The sequence below is a fragment of the Labrus mixtus genome, chromosome 7, assembly GCF_963584025.1.
Source record: "Labrus mixtus chromosome 7, fLabMix1.1, whole genome shotgun sequence".
Classification (NCBI taxonomy): domain Eukaryota; kingdom Metazoa; phylum Chordata; class Actinopteri; order Labriformes; family Labridae; genus Labrus; species Labrus mixtus.
In genome coordinates this window covers 15,326,475-15,340,689 of record NC_083618.1, presented here as the reverse complement: position 1 = coordinate 15,340,689, position 14,215 = coordinate 15,326,475, and the positions used below count along the sequence as shown (strand labels likewise).

The window sequence follows — 14,215 nt, the reverse complement described above, 5'->3', positions numbered from 1 at the left end:
ATCTTTATGTATTTTTGATGTGGCTGTGGCCATTTGGGAGATGAAAGACAAGAAATTCTTCATCAAAGCACAGGTGAGTGCTTATTAGCCAACATTAGCTAGTTAACATTACACAAAGATAGTATCAGGATGACTCAGCTGTCACTTTCAGCCATTGTTCTAGGGCGGTAATGTTAGTGAAAGGTAGTAATCTTTTGCTCAAGGTAACACAATGTTTATAGCAGGATTAGGAGAAGTCCATTCTTTTGTTCCCTCAACGGACAGCGTGGCAATTTTTATAGCTCACCAGGTCGGCTGCTCTGTGTGTGATGTCACTTGAAAGCTATGAATAAACCGAACCTGCATACGCCACGCCACTCCCCCCCCCCCCCCAAAAAAAAAAAAAAACGCAATTAAATTACCATAAAGTTAGCCCACTCTTTATCTCTCTAGGATTTTTTCTAAAATTGCATTGTAGGTATGCATGCATTTCTTAATAAAAAAAGATAATGAATCAATAAATACATTTTTTAGGTTTGCAGTAATACACAAGACCATTACATTTTTATATAAGAAACTTGTCACAGGTTTTCCATTCAGAAGCTTGTTTTAAAAATGACATCTCTTAGCTACAATAAAATCATAAATAACTGAAAATGGTATAGTGGGGTTATCTTGTCTTCGTAGACACAATGTAGAGATTTGCAAGAGAATCTTCATGCCCAACTTGAGCTGCTGATGTAATATGAATAACTGTGTCAAAATAAAATTGGGTGGCGGCTCCTTCACACATTATAAACCTTATGTAATTTATCAGCTTCTTTAAGGGGGGGGGGGGGGGGTAGGAGGGAGAACAGAAAAGAAAGAAAGACAGAGGAGCGAGCAAGCAAGCTAGTGAGACAGGAAGAGAGGAAAAACTTCTCAATGATGAAACAATCTGTGCTGTTAAGCGATTGGACCAGGCTTCCACCAATGGGAGGACCAGCTCCATGGCAACAGGCTCTGTCACCAAGAGAAAAGCAGCCGTATCCCTCAACACCCCCATATTTTTCTCTCTTTTTCTCTCTCTCCACCCCCCTCCTTTCCCCAAGTACAAGGCCCGGTGTTTTTATCACTGGGTAAACACAATTTAAACAGGATACGGACACACACGCACACGACACACAGCAACATCATGGGTTACTTATAGCCTGAATAACAACCGCTCAATCGCACAGACACAACAAACATACACACATTCTACCAAACATGGCCTGCAGATGTACACATAAGCACATAGACTTAATCGGGCTTACATAGTGATCAGTGTGTGAGTCATTTGCACACACAGTTATTTAAATGTGAAGATTGGCAATGACTCCCCTCACAAAGTCTGACTGCCGAAAACTCTGTTCCACTTTGTCCTGATGAGAGCAGTGACTAACTATCAGGTCTGCCAGAGATGAACTTTGAACTCAACAGATTGAGCTCAGAGACACAAGAACAGGACTCCAGAATAAGGAAGTAGGCATCAGGAGGTTGAGAGAAACTGCCTTACCCACAAGAAAACATAGGTTATTTGCCCAAGGTGAGGTCAATTAAATGACCAAGATTTACTGAGATAGCTTTACAAGCTAAACCTAGCTGATATGGGCTGGTTAATCACAGGGCAACAGTCTAAGGGCCAGATTTACTAAGCTCCCAATTAAAGAGTACTAAATTCCGTGTTCACTCCAAAAATGTGCACGTTCGGTTGGTGGGCATTTTGCGGGTGATCTACTAAGAAAATTTGCGTGAATGACAACAGGTGCAAACCTTGTGGAGGCGGTACTATTTAAGTTCGGCTTTTGCGTGTTCTACTGGTTTACAGAGTTTGTACGGAAAGCAGGATGACTGCAAGCGCAAAATAGGTATTAGTGGGAGAGGCAAATAAACGCACAATACTTTCAAGTTATAGGAGATAAATCTGAATATTACAAAGAAATTTTTGGTTATAAGAAAACCTCAGCATTAAACAGGGCCTCTCTTTTCTTCCCTTAATCTTAAGAATGAAGTGTCATACATTGCGCAGAAGGTGCGAGCTGTGTCCTCTGTGGCACGGGCGCTCTACACTCGGGCCGTTGTGGCGCACCAGACAGCTGGCCAGCGCTCTGTCTGATCGGACATAAATGCCCTGGAAAGAGGTAAGAAGAAGACGGGGGTACAAAGTAAAAAGTGGTGAGGTACCCCAGTCCAAGCGCCCTACAGAGTAGCAGCAGCAGGCTTTAGAGGGAGGTGACGAGCGCATTATGGAGAGGAGCGCACCGGAGGGGGCGAGCTGGGGGAGAGACGCGCGACCTGAGAAAAAGGAAATACCCGGTTTAAAATGTAATTTTGGTGAAAAGAGGGAAATAGGACGACATAAATGTCAATGTTGAAATTCTATAAAATGCAGAGGCTGTGAATGTTCAGTTTTGTTTGGCTGTATATATGGCAACAATAGCCTGTAGTTTAATCATCGTGTTTCTCTTCCGTAACGATTAAAATATTGAATCAAATTTTAAAAATTAATGCATGCCATTTGAAACATGTAAACACTTGTGGGGAAAAACGCAATCTTTATGCCTTCTTTTATTGTGCCTATGTCTCCTCCTAACTACAATAACAGCAGCCTGTTGTGCATAACACTGTGCTCCTGGGTTAGCACGTTCCTTTCTAAGGTGTTAAATACAGACACCGTCACAATCACCGCAATTTTTGTGAGGCTTGGTAAATCGCAATGCGTGTACTAACTTAACTTAATTGCATTTTCTCCTCCCAGTATTTTGCACGCTAGGGCAAGACAGAGATAATGATGTTATATCTTTGCAATGCTGAGTTTGACTTGAGTTTCCATTTTTTTACCATTACATTTATGCAATGTTTGCATTAATACAGAAAAATAAATGGAAACACAACAATACAACCAAATGTGTGTATTTAAACCGGTGATGACGGTATGGCTGAAAGCCATGTCGTAACAGAACGTAATACCAGGGCAGGAATTGATACCGGACAACAGCACACCCCCAATCTTCACCTAATAGTAATTTCACTGACCCAACCATGAACCCATCATAAAGTAACCTTATGTCACCTCATTTTTTTCAACACTGGATTACTATATTTTACTAAAGGGACTTACAAAGCTTTAAAGGCAGGGTTGGTAATTTTTTTTAAGTAGCATGATTTTTAAAGTAGCATTCCATCAGTGCTCCATCTAATCCCTACCCCTCCCCGCTGTGCTCCCTCAAAAGCCAATTTCCTGACTAACTTGCAAGAGTGCTGTTGCTCCAGAACGACCTCAGCTCATCGCTTGCATTGTGTAGAAACCACATCATCTCATGTCTCATTCAGCGGTAAGTAAACACTAAACTTTATCATAATACATGTAAAAAAAAATAAAATAAAAAAAAAATGCTGGATTATTTTACTACTCACAACGGCCAACAACAACCTCACGGTATTAACTCTGTCATCGTTGACGAGCTTTGAGTGTTGGCTAGTGCACATAAGGGGTAGAGAAGCAGGGAGACAGGGAGGCATGATTGGTTCATTAAATTGGTACCTCGTGGCAGACATTGGTTGAAGTTTTTACATGCTTACAACTGCTTCGGATGACATATTTTCTTTGTTCCTTTTTCAGAGCACATGAATTATTAATTTCTGTCAGGACCTGAATACATTTTCAACCAAAATCTTAAAAAGTGTATCTGGAGAAAATTACTAACCCTGCCTTTAACTTGATTCATAGATTGTTTTTTTTGGCTTGTAATTAAAAGGACCAAAATGTAACTATGACACGTAGTGTATAAAATGGGTACTGCCGTACAAATTACAAATATTGGAGAGCCGGGGGACAACCCCCAGACCCCCTCTTATTACTTGTGCCACACTATGTGTTAATGAACTCTATACTGAACTTCAGTCTAGATCAGTAAACTTTGGGCCTACACCCAACATTTTTGAATTGGTTAGCAAACTCATAAAAATGTGATTATAAATATCAGTGTATGTAAACGTTAGAAGTCCAATTTTATTCATTATAATTGTCATTTGGTGGTGTGCTCTTTATATTGTTACTGATAGTTTTCCTTAAATTACAGTTACAGTTTCCCAATATTCTGATCAAACCCATTGATGTGTTTCATATTAACACAGTCTTGCCAATGTATAGCACTTATAATTCTTATAAATAAACTGCTGGCCTGACAGTAGATCACAAGTATTCCACTTGGTCAGTGGAAAGCCTCAACAAACGAGGCAAGCAGGGACTCCAGCCCTGAGGGAGGGACCACCAATGACTGCTTGAGCATAAATAATGCTCAAGCTACCACAGAATACTATTGCCATGTCCCTCCTGTGCATTCTTTACGTCTCAGAGCAGCTTCTTTCTGTCTCTATGTTAAAGAGCCCATATTATGCCATTTTTGGGGTTCATATATTTAATCTATGTACCTACTTTTGTACGTTCACAATAGCTAAAGTCAGAAAAAAGTGTCTGTTTTCATGTACTGCTCCTCCTTGCTCCCTCTACGCTCTGAGTCTGTCAGCTACGCTCTGTTGAGCCCACACTGCAGAGCCCCACGTGGGCCAAGTCTGCTCTGATTGGTCTGCCGATCCGCTCTGTCGTTATTGGTCAGTCGCTCAGCACGGTTCTCGGAAATGTCCTGCCTCTTTTACCATATTTGGAATGCAGCCACTGGCTCCGTCCGAGGGGAGCATAAACATTAGCACCTTAGCACTACTGTGCTACCGCAGGCTACGGCATATCGTGGGCGTGCTACAGAAGTTAACGGGCTTGCCACAACAAGCCAATGGGCTTAGATCAGTGATCTCACACTGACAATGACGTCGGACTGACACATTTTTATCGAGGGGGGCTAGAACCGAGCGTTACATGCAGCTAATGGTACAGCTAACAGGAGGATGTAGGAGAAGCCGCGTTTCCGCAGACTTTGAATTTTTTCACATAGATGTGCCTAAACATGCACAGGACACTTGCAAAACACACTAAAGAGCATATAAAACAAGAAAAAGCATAATATGGGACCTTTAAGCTTTTGGTCTTAAACCAACAGGCCCTGCCTATAATTTAAGATTCATATTTTAATACCCCGTTAGGCAGCTTTCTCTGGATCAAGCATTTGTAAGGTCAACTACTTGGCCCGAAGTATGGTGCAGAATCAAGCCAACCTTTACGGTCTCCCTGGATGTTCTAATTGAATCAGATTATGAATCATTGACAGTCTTGAATTCTTTAAGACAATTATTTTTTATGGCCCTTACAAAGTAGCTCTTTCATAAAAATTATGAAACTAGTAGACAGACAATCAAAGGTTCTGAAAATGCAATAGTTAACCACACAGTGACACTGTTGTGAATTACCCACTCTTCACTACCATAGAGAGTAGATAAATACAGACTCAATTGTTGGTCATTATTAACAAACAGTTAATATGAATTGAATTTCCCTCGGGATCAATAAAGTATCTATCTATCTAAACAGGCTGTGGCATGTCAATTGTGATGGAAGACCTATTTACTGGAAATTCAAAGGATTCAAAAAAATACATGACCATAGCACTTGAGGAACAGCTTGTTGAGCTTTATAAGGTTGGATCAGTGGATCCAACTATGTACATAAAAGGGTTTGCTGCATCCAGTATAAAGCTTTCTATTACTAAAATCAGAATCTCAAACATCCATCTTTAAAATTAAAGAGCAAGATGAAACAACCCCTTCACATGATCCATCTTTTACAAAAACGTTCAAACCTGCTAATTACTCTTTTAACCGCTTATTGTTTTTTATCATGCTGACAGGGCTCCCCTGATAAATGGAAAGATCTAAAATTATCATAATATAATTTGTAAAATTGAGCTGTTAAAGAGCCCATATTATGCCCTTTTTGGGGTTCATATATTTAATCTATGTACCTACTAAAGTATGTTCACAATAGCTAAAGTTCTAAAAAGTGTCTGTTTTCATGTACTGTCGCTCCATGCACCTGCTCGCTTCTGACTCTCTCTCTAAGGCTCTGAAGTGCCCACGTTCAGAGTCCCCGCGTGTGCCAAGTCTGCTCTGATTGGTCGGCCTGTCGGCTCTGTCGTAATTGGTCTGTTGCTCAGCACGGTTCTCGGAAATGTCACGCCCCTTTTACCATATTTGGAATGCAGCCACTGGCTCCGTCCGAGGGGAGCATAAACATTAGCACCTTACCACTACTGTGCTACCGCAGGCTACGGCATATCGTGGGCGTGCTACAGAAGTTAACGGGCGTGCAATATGAGCTGCAGGGCTTGCCACAACGACCCAATGGGCTTAGATCAGTGATCTCACACTGACAATGACGTCGGACTGACACATTTTTATCGAGGGGGGCTAGAACCGAGCGTTACATGCGGCTAATGCTACAGCTAACAGGAGGACGTAGGAGAAGCCGCGTTTCCGCGGACTTTGAATTTTTGCACATAGATGTGCCTAAACATGCACAGGACACTTGGAAAACACACTAAAGGGCATATAAAACCAGAAAAAGCATAATATGGGACCTTTAAGATGCTACTTCATATACAGAGTACTGTAGTTCACGTCGCCGTTAAGATCCCAGAATTCCTTCCATATAGAACTTACCAACATGTGCTTTGAATAGCCATATATGCCTGATAACCTACATTAAATAAGATAAAGTCTCCAAAAATACTATTTTTTGTTTTATCTGACTCAACATGCGCTGCTGCAGCAGCAGCAGCAGGCAGTGCACATACACACACACACACTAAATGAATGGTGTATATATTTTACCTCTTCAACATTGCCAAAGCACATACAAGAGAATAAAACAACTAGATTTTGTAGATTACATTAAACTTGCAATTAACAGAAATATATATATATATATATATATATATATATATGTTAACTGCTGAAGATTCCAGATTCAATATATTTTCCCATCCATAATACACTCTCAGCATACATGGGAGCGAAATGCCATTCTCCTCAAATCAGGCGGACTAAAAAAGAAGAAAGTGTTGGTGGGTTTATTAGTGTGTGGTACTACTTTCTTAATGGAGTTTCGGTTAATCTGTTCGTATTATTAGAATTGTAGAAATTTGTATAATGAAGACAGATGAGTTACACACACATTATTAAGTGCCTATTTTGGGCCAACCCAAAAAATTATCAAATTTTCGACAAAAATCTGTGATCTGCTCCAAAGCATGAGATTTGTATCTGTTGCACCACTACCATCGTTATCATACCACTACCATATTTATCATAACATCAGTTCCATAATCAGGATGAACTTTTGCTAACGTGCTTAAATAGATGCTCTTGGCTATAACCTGGGTTCATTTTAAATAATGCACTTTCCAGATGGTAACCAAAGTCCTCAGTGATCCACACAAACACCTCCTTTAACCACAGCCGCACTTAATGACAGCTGGCTCTATTGCTGCCAGCAAGCCACCCTAACCCGGAAGTCAGGCATCCAGCCAGTCACACAGCAAGGCGGTCTCTGTCAGGCCAGCAGAAAGTGTGTTCTCTTACAATGAGGCTTGTGCACTCCAGAATAGCCAGCAGGAAGGCAACATGCCAGTCACTCAGACATCCATCCAGCCAACATCCAGCCAACCAACACTCATCCTCAGTCTCCCTTCTCTTCATTGCTCCCTTCTTTGTCACCTTGCCAGCTAAATATAGTCCCTTCAAATCAAGTCAGCCCACAAGGGTCAGGGTCTGAAAACCGAACATACATCCTAAACTGTATCTATTCTCTCTATCACATATCCCATCAATATTGAGGGCCTGAAAAACCAGCAACCACAGCAAGTTAGCACAGTCGATAAAACATTGCCTGTTCTTTTTGCATTACCATTACACTATGCTTGTGCCGTTCCAAACATGACAACGCTGTGCTAAAATAGAAAAATAGGAGGATGATGACAGGCCTGCTGTTGGCTCTGGAAGCTGTGGACACAAAATGGTATGCATACTGTGTAGACTGTTTGACAGACTTGTAAGCTCAATTAAGTAGAGTAAGATTATATATATACAGCTGTATAGCTTCTTATGCAGTGGCCAACTTCCTACACTAAATGTCTGGAAAACATTTAGTCTTGAACACACACTTACACGGAAGGGAATTGACAAAGTCCATAAATAGTCCTGTTTTTGAAAGAAAATACTTTCCTTTTCTGCATTTAAGTTAAAAAATAATTGCCTTTTTTTTATTTCAAATTGTTCCCATAATTAAATGAATCTGCCCTCTTAGAGCTGTAAATTAACTTTTTGGGCCACAGCACTGGTGCTACAGAGGTTGACAGTCTTGTAGCAAAAGACAAAAACTTGTAGCACGATATAAAAAACGTCTACATCTCTAAAACAAACCACAAGTATTGCAGTGTATTATTTAAACAAGTTGTTATTGGCGAAGGACATTCATTTTGCAGACAATACACAAAATTAAAACTTTAACAAGAAGTGTTCTCATTTAAACATTTTACTTACCTACAGGACATAAACAACAGTATTTGCCCATAGGACAAAAAACGATTTGAGTTTGTTGTAGCTTATAACTGAATCTGTGATTTGCCGCCTGGATCTGCTCAAGGTCAGAGCGGAAGAAGGTTCATTTTACGTTGTTTTCTGTCACACATCACCCTGTTACGTTTGTTGTATTAACCGATTACCTATTTTCTTTTAGAGTGTGTGTGATATACAAGCAATAATGTAGCTCCAGCACAGATTAGGAGGTTGTGTTCATTTGAGAAACTCCACATGGTAGCGAATCACTAGATCACATAGCTAACCTGACAGCGGTGGCAGGTCAGCGACTTGCTGGGCTTTGCCATCTGTTTACCTGTAAAAGCCAACCACTCCCAATACCTACGCCTGCCTCAGGAAAGCAATTATCTGTCCCCACCTTCTTTGCATTTTTCTTCCTTTACTGTCTCTCATTCTCTTCATTGTCATCACCTTCTTATTACATCGGAAACAACCACTCCTAAAATTGTTTTGTTTTGGGTATAGCTTGTTGTAAATCCTCTTCTGTACTCTCAACTCTTCAATAATTTGCTTCATTTCTAATCCTGTACTCTGAGTAGTGTAAAATAAGACAATCTTGACTTTAAAGGCCTCTAACTTCTCTCTCTGTTTGTCTCTGGAAACTTCAACAAGATGGGCTGTCTTGTTTCCAGTCTCATAACATACTGCTGTTAGAAGGCTGGACAGGCGGTATTTGCAGCACACAGTATTTCCCCCCTATAACAGGGCTTAAGCAGACTTGATGATAACAGTGGACTTTGCATTTATTTGTTTTGTTTTTTAAAAAGGCCATTTAAGGGATTTCATAGACACAAATCACCACTTAGTTAACTTACTCCATGTAACTACTGCTTCAAATTAGTGCTGGGCGATATGGCCTGAATTTGATATCACAATATTTTTTTGCCTAATGTCGATATTCGATATGACTCGATATTTATCATATTAAAATTTATAAATGTAGCCTATAAAACTGAATCTCCACTGTATAAAAAGAAAATATCACTGGCCCAGGAACATTACTTTTGATTCGAAAAATAACAGTCACCAATTTTCTCTTGAACCATTCTGATGCAAAAGTCAATTACAACTTTTATTTAATTAATTGAGCTCTAATTATAAAAAAATATTGTGTATTTTTCTAATATTTATGTGCTCATGTTTATTCACCATGCTGGTAACTGTAAGAGTCTACTTAATTCGACTGACATTAATATGAGGCTGTGGTAGAGCTGCAATTGTTATGATCACCTTTCTCTCCTTCTTTCTCCTCTGTGAGAAACTCTTCATCCTTAGATCTTTACTTTAGGAGCTCTCTTAAGGTCTAAGATTCTTTGTGAATAACTTTTATCTTTACCAGGATCTAGTCTTTAACTTTAAGGGGAAATTTAGCTGCAGCGTGTTCAAGCTCCTCCAGCTGTCTGCCACTGTGGCTTAAACTTTTTTCCGTTCTGTTTTCGTCATGCCCTGCTGTCACTCTCAACTCTTCCGGTGATTTTTTTCCTTCGAATGCTGATTTTAGCCCGGCTTTTGTCGGGATCTGATGGTTATAAAACAGTTTTACCAAACGTGTGTTTTAGTAGAGAAAACCTGTGCTAAAATCTGTGTGCGAGCGTACAATTCAAGTGTAGCGAGCTCGCTCGCGGGAGGGACAGCAGTGAAGCCGCCAGCTGAACGTGCAATCAGCTGGCCCGGACTCTGTCAATCATTCATCCGGGCCAGCGGGCCAGTTATAATGTCGAGCCCTGCGTTATGTGCTCTTTTTTTGGAAGTAATTCAGCCTCGCTCGCATCTTTCTCTTTCTCCTCCGTGTTGGTCGCTTATAAGAGCTAGGCTACTCAGCAGCAGGAGTGGAGTCTCCTCCGCCCTTTCGTCTCCGCGCAAAAGCGCTGCCACGGAAATCTCACGGAGCAACGAAATATCGCGAGAAAACTTTGAAGTAGTTTAAAAAATAAAATCAAAATCAAATAAGATGTTATCTTTTTCATATCAAGCATTAATTAAATATCGATCGAATCGAGCTTCACGATATATCGCCCAGCACTACTTCAAATTGCTTCAAGTTCACTTTTTTTCTATATTGTTGTTGTCTACCAACTCTTTAAAGGCTGGAAGAAACAACTGAACTACAGAATATAGATACTGGGGTAGGTTAAATTTGGTTAATCTGCACCAATAGGATGTTTAACAAATCATTTGTCACCAAAATTTAAAACTACAGCGTATTTGATGGTAGGAGGTATTATGGACCTATTAATTGTCATTTAAGTGCTCGAATTAACATCGTTTTATTGACCATTCAAGAGAGGCAACTGGTAGACGTCTTCTCTTGGCTGTAAAAACATTGATCATACATACACAAACACGCATTAACACCAGTAAAAAAAAATATTGGAAGTTGGGGAGGCAAAAACATTAAACACAATGAATAAGGATGAAGACACCCCTGTGAGAGCAATGGGAGCGGACAACAAGGTGGCCAATTTCTGACATGTTGTGGAGGTTTTTTATACACCTTTTTTTCCCTCTGTGTTTGTTTATCTTTAGAAAATAAAAAGTTTGAGGATATATTTTTTTTTTTGGATGAGAAGTGTGAACCTTTTGACTTTAAGGCAATTACAGGGATTTACTCCATTACTCCAGGGATTTCTATTGATTTCTTTCCTCCCTTCCTCTCCCTCTTTTGCTTCCTCTATTTCGTACTCAGTCTATTTCCCACGCATTTGCAATTAGTATGCAGGACTGAGGCTGCAGAAAAACAAACTTCCTAGGGAGTAGAACCTAGAAGTCACACATAAAACCTAAAAAAGTAATCATCATATGCAATGAAGAAGATGCCCAAAAATATGATTTCAACATGCAGAAGGTTGGATTACATTATGTCAGTTAGGGTTTACCAGCTAGCTTCAGCCACTATAGCTATCCTTGTATTTGCCCATAAAGGGGTTTACATATGGACACTGGCAGACATCAGGAAGAAAACATCATGAGATCTGGCAACATGACACCAAATGGGTGATGTCTATCTAATTTGGGGGTTGCTGTTGTCTGGCTTTTGCATGCATTTCTAATTGACAAAGTGGTAGAATCATGGGATCACTGTCATTTTATGAGGAAACATCATGCTAGTTGAATTAGGGTGCACCGCTTAGGACACTGATGCACCTTGATTCATCATAATGTTGAGAGATATGCATACACGTACACAAACAGGCAGGCATTACATAAACAGCCCATTTCCAGCACAAGACAGATCTGGGCTGACTGGAAAAAAAAGACAAAAAGAAGAGGCAATGAGGAGGATTGTGAGTCTGATGTTGCAATGTAACCATCAGAAAAAGAGAGGGAAAAGCCATGTCTTCTAAACCTGAAACAGTGCTGAGGCAATGAGGAGCGCTTTCTATTTATAGCAACAGATTTTTTATTCAAGAGGGCTCTGCTGCTGTGCTTTCTCTCACGCTTATGCTACCTCTTTCTCACCTCCTCTCTATTTTTTCACTTTTCCCCGCACATTGTGTTCCACAAATACAGGGTATGCATACTGAAGTATGCAGGTGTGAATATCTATATTTTATTTAGAGATCAAAATATATTTCTAATCCCATATGCTTGCACAAACATTTGTAATCAATAGCCATTACTGCTCCTTTGAGCCAAGAGGATCATTGAGGATAAACTTCAGGGTCTCTTACCACAGGACTTCCCACATGAAGCCTTATGTAAGTGCCTAGGTTGTCCTTTTTCCCTGCACCCTTCCCTCCCTCCCTGCCTCCTCAGTATGACAGTGTGGCAGAGTGACGCCCACTTCTTGGTGACTCTCCACCCCCATTAGGCCACCTCCACCCTCCTCTCTCCCTCCTCCCACAAAGAGACACTGAGGAAGGGAATTCCTCATAGCCTCAGCATTTGCCTCCTTAAACAAGTTTTGCGTGTCGTTGCAAACATGAACATAGACTGACCACTAGACACACACACAAACACAATTAAAGTCACTACATATTAGATACAATATTTAAGCAAGCCACATGTCTAAATTACATCTTAAGAAAATCAATTAAGGTTTGTTGCTTTTAGCCTTAGCATCCTTATGAAACGAGTTACATTTATTAGAAGAAACTGTAAATGACGGCTATGCAATTACCCTTCTTCAAGCTTCATGTATGATTTTCACAGTTTTACAAAAGGTATAATTAAATGAATTGCAGCAGGAACTTCTCAGAGACCAAAAACGTCATACATAAGAGGTAATTATAGCCTTGGCAATGGCTGCACTTAAAAAAAAATCTCCAGAGTTGTGAAAGGCAGATGAACAAGCCACATCTCACCTACAAATTATTAACACCCACCGACAAAGACACACACACACACACACACACACACACATGCATGCACAGCACATGCTTACTGTATTTAGAATTCAGCTCTGTGGATCTCCAGCCAAGCCGGATCAGGTGTCTCACAGATAAAAGCAAATTATCGCAGGAGAAGTGGCGACGGAAGCAGTAGCAGCTCTGGACCAAAGCTGACATCAGTTTTATCTCTTTGAGCGGTACAGATGAATTTCCTGCAGCATGTAAGTATTGGAGTGTCAGGGCTGTGTACCTCAGGCACTCTTTTCAGCTGATTCTACTTTCTTCATCTTCACGCTTGCTCTGCTGCCTCCCTGTCTGCAGGTACCATCGGCTCTGCTTCATTACTGGGTTTCATGGGAAGAAAGAAAACTCCTATTTGACTGCCCCCTCTCTTTTTCTGAATGAAGCACAAGCACTACATGGAAACAGAAAGCCTTGCTTGCTGGCTGACTCTTTCTCTGCCTACTGCTCTTATGCTATCATGCGCACAGTTTGCACCGCTCCCTTCTCCTCCAACCCTCCCTCTCATGTGGATTCTCTCTCTGTCTCTCTCTCACATATCTTGTTTGCTCTCTTCTTCTGTGTTACAATATAATTGTGATGACAGCGAACCCAGGGCTCGCAGGGAGCCCAGCTGTTTAAAGGGCTTCTTGGATCAGCCAGTATGTCACCTGATAAAACAGCATGATATTTATATAAATGTTTACATTAAATCGTTTTTTTTCACATGCAGAATTTAAGGTATGGTTCTTCATTTTGCAAACAAGGACATAAGAGTAGACATAGCCATTCACTCTTGTCACCATTCAACACACTCCATTAAAGCAGAACGCATGAAGACGTATGAAGCCTGTGTCTACACAACCTGAATGAGCTAAAAGTACTGACAGCTGCTGGTGGAACAGAAAACTACTGCAATGGTCAAAAATAAGAAATAAAACCAGAGGGATTTTGAGAAAAGATAGCGGGGGGAGATAGACAAAACCACCTCATTAGCCAGGAAAAACCTTAATCCCACAAGAGGACATATTTGCATCTTTTCCCTGCAGCCCCCACAATGCGAGCGGAAGCTGAAAGACACGGTGGAAAAGAGGCAGTCAAAAGTTCAGCATCAAAGGAAACGTCAGCAGGGAACTCTGGGTAAGGTAGCATAAGTCCAGGGATGTCTGTCTCTTAGATGGGAGAGTTTAGCTGACAAGTCACCAGGCTTCATTTAGGACTTTGGGTGAACGAGTTAGTGCATCATAATTAGTAATTAGTTGCATTTTGGCTGTGAATATAACATGTACCGGTAACAATAAGAAACAAACCATTGGAAGTGTTATGCAGAAAAA

General features: G+C 40.6%; 1 protein-coding gene across 8 annotated transcripts in view; it reads right to left on the bottom strand.

Moving 5' to 3' along the window:
* Positions 1 to 13,153, bottom strand: part of LOC132978157 (R3H domain-containing protein 2) — a 50,388-nt gene extending 37,235 nt beyond the window's left edge. For 6 of the 8 annotated variants that reach the window (XM_061043244.1, XM_061043250.1, XM_061043248.1 and 3 more), the window contains exon 1: positions 12,935 to 13,085. The gene's annotated coding sequence lies outside the window, so the exon portion shown is untranslated. Of the gene's footprint in view, positions 1 to 12,934; positions 13,086 to 13,131 lie in introns of those variants that run through there. The other 2 variants (XM_061043246.1, XM_061043252.1) reach the window with 2 other exon arrangements.
* Between the last annotated feature and the right edge of the window lie 1,062 nt (positions 13,154 to 14,215).